At 48.9% G+C, this 6,080-nt stretch overlaps 1 non-coding gene across 1 annotated transcript; it reads right to left on the bottom strand.

Moving 5' to 3' along the window:
• Window positions 1-1,510: 1,510 nt before the first annotated feature.
• TRNAC-GCA lies at window positions 1,511-1,582 on the bottom strand. Its single transcript has one exon. It is a non-coding gene; the product is annotated as a tRNA-Cys (tRNA).
• Window positions 1,583-6,080: the final 4,498 nt, after the last annotated feature.

Raw genomic sequence — 6,080 nt, 5'->3', positions numbered from 1 at the left:
GGATTCTGCAGGCAAGAATACCAGAGTGGGTTGCCATGCCCTCCTCCAGGGAGATCTTTGCGACCCAGGGATTGAGCCCAGGTCTCCTGCATTGCAGGCGGATTCTTTACCAACTGAGCCTCCAGAGAAGCCCAATATCTATATAGCTATCCTATATAGATAGATAGATGAGAGAGATTACTCAGGCAAAGTTTCTAGGGCACAGTCTTTTTTTTTAATATTAACTTTAGTTTTCTTTTTTAATAAATTTATTCATTTTAATTGGAGGCTAATTACTTTACAATATTGTAGCAGTTTTGCCATACATTGACATGAATCAGTCACAGGTGTACGTGTGTTCCCCATCCTGAACCCCCCTCCCACCTCCCTCCCAATCCCATCCCTCAGGGTCATCCCAGTGCACCAGCCCCGAGCACCCTGTCCGACGAATCGAACCTGGACTGGTGATCTGTAGGGCACAGTCTTAAGGACAAATCTTTTCTCTCCTCCAAACCTCAGTCTCTGCTCTTCAGCACAGAGCATCATCTCTGGATGGGATAAGGTCTGCTCACACTATGGAGTGCCGTCCGCTTTACTCAAAGTCCATTGGTTTATTTTAAATCTTTTATACAATTTAAAAGGTTGCTTTCCATGAAAGTTATTAGAAAATATTGGCTCTGATTCCCACATGGTATAATACATCCTTGAGCCTATCTTACATCCAGGAGTTTATACCTCTCTCTTGCTCACCCCCTATTGCCCCTGCCCACAAAGGTAACCACTAATTTGTTCTCTGTCTGTGAGTCTGCTTCCTCTTTTTACATTCACTAGTCTGTTGTATCTTTTAGATTCTACATATAAGTGAGATCATCTGTATTGTCTTCTTCTGTCTGTAAAGTCCATTGATTCAAATGTTAACCACACCTAAGAAGTACCTTCACAGTCCCATCTAGGCTGTTGTTCAGCTGAACAACTAGGCCCCGTAGCCTTGCCAAGGTGATGCATGAAATTAACCATCAGACCCTCCCTGGCTGACGGCAGAACTGCTCTGGACCTCAGCGTCCACCTCTTTAACATGAGGCTAACCAAGTCCACAGTGGGTGTGTGTGTGTGTGTGTGTGTGTGTGTGTGTGTGTATGTTTAGTTGTTCAGTCCTGTCTGACTCTTTGCAACCCTATGGATGTAGCCCGCCAGTCTCCTCTGTCCATGGAATTAAATTCTCCAGGCAAAAATACTGGAATGAGTTGAATGAATTTCCTCCTCCAGGGGATCTTCTCAAGCCAGGGATCCAACCCACATCTCTTGCATCAGCAGGTAGATTCTTTACCACTGAGCCACCCCACAGTGGTTGGGAGCCTTCAACTCAGAAAGGAATTTAAAGCACTGAGCATAATGCCTAGCTCGTGTTAGTCGCTCAGTCATGTCTGACTCTTTGCAACCCCATGGACTGTAGCCTGCCAGTCCCCTCTGTCCATGGGATTCTCCAGGCAAGAATGCTGGAGTCAGTTGCCATTTCCTTCTCCAGGGGATCTTCCCAACCCAGGGATCGAACCTGGGTCTCCTGCATTGCAGGCAGATGCTTTACCCTCTGAGCTACTAGGGAAGCCCATAATGCCTGGCACCCAGGAAATTGAGAAGTAAGCATCCTGTCCTTCCAGCCTCCTCAGAGGAGATGCAGCTTGGGAGCTAGGCATCCCAAGGGACCCCAAAGATCTGCACTCAGAGAGCCCAAGAAGGTCTAGGACAGGGAGAACCAGGCCCGGCGGACAAAGCAGGGGGTCTTCCCTGGAGGGAGGGGAACGTCTTCCGAAGACAGAGCTGCTGTAGGAAGAAGGAGAGCAATCCCAGACACCAGAGAGAGGGGCTGCTGCTGGGTTGACCGCATTTCTCTACCTTAACTGATGCCAAGGAATAGACTTGCAGTGCTGGTATTGGCAAGGAGGAGGCCAGAGACCTTCTGGGTATTCAGACAGCCCGCTGGAGATGCAAACCAAGGTCCCCCACGGCAATATTCTGCAAGGATTTTTCACTCAGGCTCACCCACCTGTGTTCCATGAGCAGGGGATGTGTGTTTGTTGACCTTGCAATCCGGGGCCAAGGCTCTTTGCCTAGCCTGCAGGCCCCCACGGTCTGGCCTCTGCCTCCCCTCGCCAGCTGGGTCTGCTCAGCACCCCTCCCCACTCTCAGATGGAAGTCCGGGTCCCACTGAACCTTTCTGTTCTGGGGTGAACGTGGTCGTCCCGCTGAAGTCATCTTTACCTGGCACCTGTGAATAGACTTTATTTGCAAACAGGATCTTTGCAGATGTGATTAAGATGAGGCTGTACTAATTCAGGAGTGTTAAGTACTTTCACAGGGTTACGCAAACATCACCTCTCTCCATTTGCCCAGCTTTATCATGGGCCACACAGAACTGGGTACCCATTAAGCAGTAATTGCTGACCCCTTCTTTCCCAGCCTATGGGAACCTCTATTCTACTTTTTGTCTCTATGGAGAAAATTTCTTTTTAGTGTGACAGTTTTGTTGATGATATAAATTAAGTTTTCTGCTTCCTTGTAGAGTGTCGATTACGAATGCATTTCTTTTGAACAAGAAGTACCACATACATTAATGTAAATTTAAAGTTATTTTTGCCCTTCTAAACAAACAAAAGATGAGGTTGTACTAGTTTAGGATTGACCTTAGTCCAACATGATTGGTGATCTTCTAAGAAGAGAAGAAACACAGATGCAAGGGAGGAGGCTGTGTAAATGATGTAGGAGCTACAGTGATGCCTCTACAAGCCAACTCCCTCCAGTATTCTTGCCTGGAGAATCCCATGGACAGAGGAGCCTGGCGGGCTACAGTCTGTGGGGTCTCAAAGAGTCGGACGTGACTGAAGCGCCTGAGCACGCACGCATCTACAAGCTGAGGACTGCTGGCGTCCACCAGAAGCTGAAAGGAGGTAAGGAAGATAGCTCCCTAGGTTTTCAGAGGGGGCCCGGCCCTGCTGACCCCTTGACTTTGGACTTCTGAGCCCCGGAACTTTGAGAGGATAAGTCCCTCTCATCTGAAGCTCCCCGGACTGTGGTTCCATGTTACAGCAGCCACAGGACGCTTAACACAGTTGAGGGGCAGCTTCCCACCCACCCCATCAGAGCACCTCCCCCAGACCACCTTCTTCCAGTGCTCGCCAAAGACGTTCCCCCCACCACCGGGGCCCCCAGCCCCAAGTCCGAGCCCTTCCTTGCCCTCAATACTGACTCTCTCCCATTGTCATTGCCTGGTCCTGCCTGCATCCCCCAGACAAGTGCCTCCAGGGTGAAGGCCCCCTTCCCTTTGCACCATTCTTGCCTCTCAGATTCCCTGGTGGCTCAGATGGTACAGATTCTACCTGCAAAGCAGGAGACCCGGGTTCGATCCCTGGGTGGGGAAGATCCCCTAGAGAAGGGAATGGCAACCCACTCCGGTATTCTTGCCTGGAGAATCCCACGGACAGAGGAACCTGGTGGGCTACGGTCCGTGGGGTCGCGAAGAGTTGGAGACAACTGAGCAACTATCACTTTTCCACTTTTGCCTCTCAGCACTGCCTGGCCCACTGCAGGGGCCCGGTAAATGAGTATAGCCCCCACCCCCTTTCCCCCAGGACCAGAGTCTGGAGGGCAGACCTCAGCACAGCACCTTTCTAGGGACTGGGCTTACCTCTGAGGCCATGACAACGTGTTTATTTTTGGCCTCTCTGACCTGGAGGTGTAAACACATACCTGATCGAGACACCACCATTCCTATCTTGGACTTCAAAATAAACTCATCTCCGTAATTGATGGTCTGCACACATCACAGGCCCTTATTAAGCCTGGCAGGGCCTCAGAAGGGCAGGAAGGTCGCCCAAGGGCATGGGGAAAAGGCTCCTGGCTCCCCTCCCCTCTGGGCAGAGTTCTTTCACCCCCTCCCTCTAAGGAAGAAATCAGCTCCTCCTTCCCTCCTCCCCCTCCTCCCCCCTCTTCCCCCCCTTCTTCCCCCTCCCCCTCCTCCCCTCCTCCCTCCCCTCCTCCTCTTCTCCTCCACCCCCTTCTCCTTCCATCCTATCCCCCTTCTCCTCTTCCTCCCTACTCCTTTCTCCTCCTCCTCCCAGTCCTCTACCCTCTCCCCGTCCTCCCCAGCCTCCTCCAACCTTTCCTGCCTTTGAAGGGACCATCCCTGCCCACAGTCACTCCCACCAGGAGCTAGGCAGTCTCTCTCCACTGCCGCCCCACCCACACCCAGGCAGTCACCCAGTTTTGTAAACTCTCCCTTCCCTGTATCTTTCAGAGTTTACCACCCCACCCCACCCCCACCAGACCACATCCCCACAGCCCTCCCTGTATTATGAAACAGTTCCCAGACTTGCTCTTGCTTCCAATCTCTCTCCTGGTCTACCCTCCTCACTGATCCACGGGCATCTCTGCCTGAGCTCTTCAGTGGCTCCCGGTGCCTCTGGGTTAAAGATCTAACTGCTCAGCCCCACCCACAAGGCATTTGGGATGTGACTCCTGGCCCCCGTCTACCCCCTTAGCCATCTCCAAAGGCCGACTGCACGGTCTATGTTCCACCCCATCCAGAATGAGTCCTGCCGCACACAATGCAGGTCAAATCCCAGGCCTTTGAAGACGCTGTCCCCTCTGCCCTGAACTTTCCTTGTCTGTTAAGCTCCTACTTAACCCTTCCAGGCCTGGGTCAGACGTCTGCTCCTTCTCGAGTCCATCTGATATCAGGGTTATGTACCTCATCTGCAGCCTTCTCAGCATCCTTTGTGGAATTAGGATGATGGATCTAGAACTTGCTAGTGGAGAGCTCACGTGGGCTAGTCACCTCCGTGGGTACAGATAGGTACAGATAGGTTCCTCCAGCAGGTGAGTGGGTTCCCGTGCTGTCTTGACAAATGGTTGGCCCTGAGAACCTGGCCTGTCTCTGGTCCACTGAGGACATTTTCCTCTTCCTTGAAGACGAAGAACAAATGTTTGATTTACCTTTGCATCCCAGGAGCTAGTCCAAGCCTGCAAAAAATTGTGTCAACAAATGTTGAGAGAAAGAATCAGCAATGTAAGGAACAGGAAAAAGATGAAAGAAGGAGACCAGGCAGGATGAAGACAGGAAAAGTAAGGATAAAAAACACATTCAGTTGATCTCATAGCCTGCTCCCAACGGGCCCATTATGGTGCCTGTTTTACAGATGTGAAAACTGAGGCCCAAGGAGATCTAAGTGAACTGCCCCCGGTTACACATCTGTTAGAATCTGTGACACAAACCCACAACTGTCTTATTTTTTCAGTGGTTTATGGTCATTTTTATGAACCTCTGTTAAGCTGGGTTTCTCCTCTGTCATTCTGATGCGATTCAGTTTTCCAGTGCTGCTTCTAATTCAAAAATACAGGTTTTTTTTTTCCTATTTATAAAAGTAGTGTGTGTTCATTTTAAAGAATTAGGAAACTAAAGAATTTAAATAAAGTATTTATTTAAAGCAACAGATATAATTTCCATGAATTCCATCATCCCAAGACAACTTCTCTTAAAATTATTATGTTTTCTAGTTTTTTCTCTGTGTTCATATTTGTTGTATACACAGTTAGAAGTAGCTTTCTAATGCCATTTTAAATCCTGATTCTTTTTTCATATAATATTGTACCTAAAGCATTTCTCCACATCATTAGAAACTCTTCATAAGCATAGCCTTTTAACTTTTTTATTAAGTGCTTACTAAGTCTCAGACTTTCCTGGTGGCTCAGATGGTAAAGCGTCTGCCTACAATGTGGGAGACCTGCATTCGATCCCTGGGTCAGGAAATTCTCTGGAGAAGGAAATGGCAACCCACTCCAGTACGCTTGCCTGGAAAATCCCATGGACAGAGGAGCCTGGTAGGCTACAGTCCACCAGGTCACAGAGAGTCGGACACGACTGAGCGACTAAACTTTCACTTTCACTTTATTAAGTCTCAGGCACTGTCCTAGATCTGTGTTTGCATTCATAATTTACTATGTATTAATAGATGCACTATATTTTATTTGACTTTCTCTGATGGTTAGGCATTTAAGTAGTTTCTGTTTTTCACTATTACAATAATTTTGCAATAAACTTTTACAAA

This window comes from Cervus canadensis, chromosome 26, assembly GCF_019320065.1.
Source record: "Cervus canadensis isolate Bull #8, Minnesota chromosome 26, ASM1932006v1, whole genome shotgun sequence".
Classification (NCBI taxonomy): Eukaryota; Metazoa; Chordata; class Mammalia; order Artiodactyla; family Cervidae; genus Cervus; species Cervus canadensis.
Note: the sequence above shows the minus strand (reverse complement) of the source record. Positions and strands in the feature narration are given on the sequence as shown.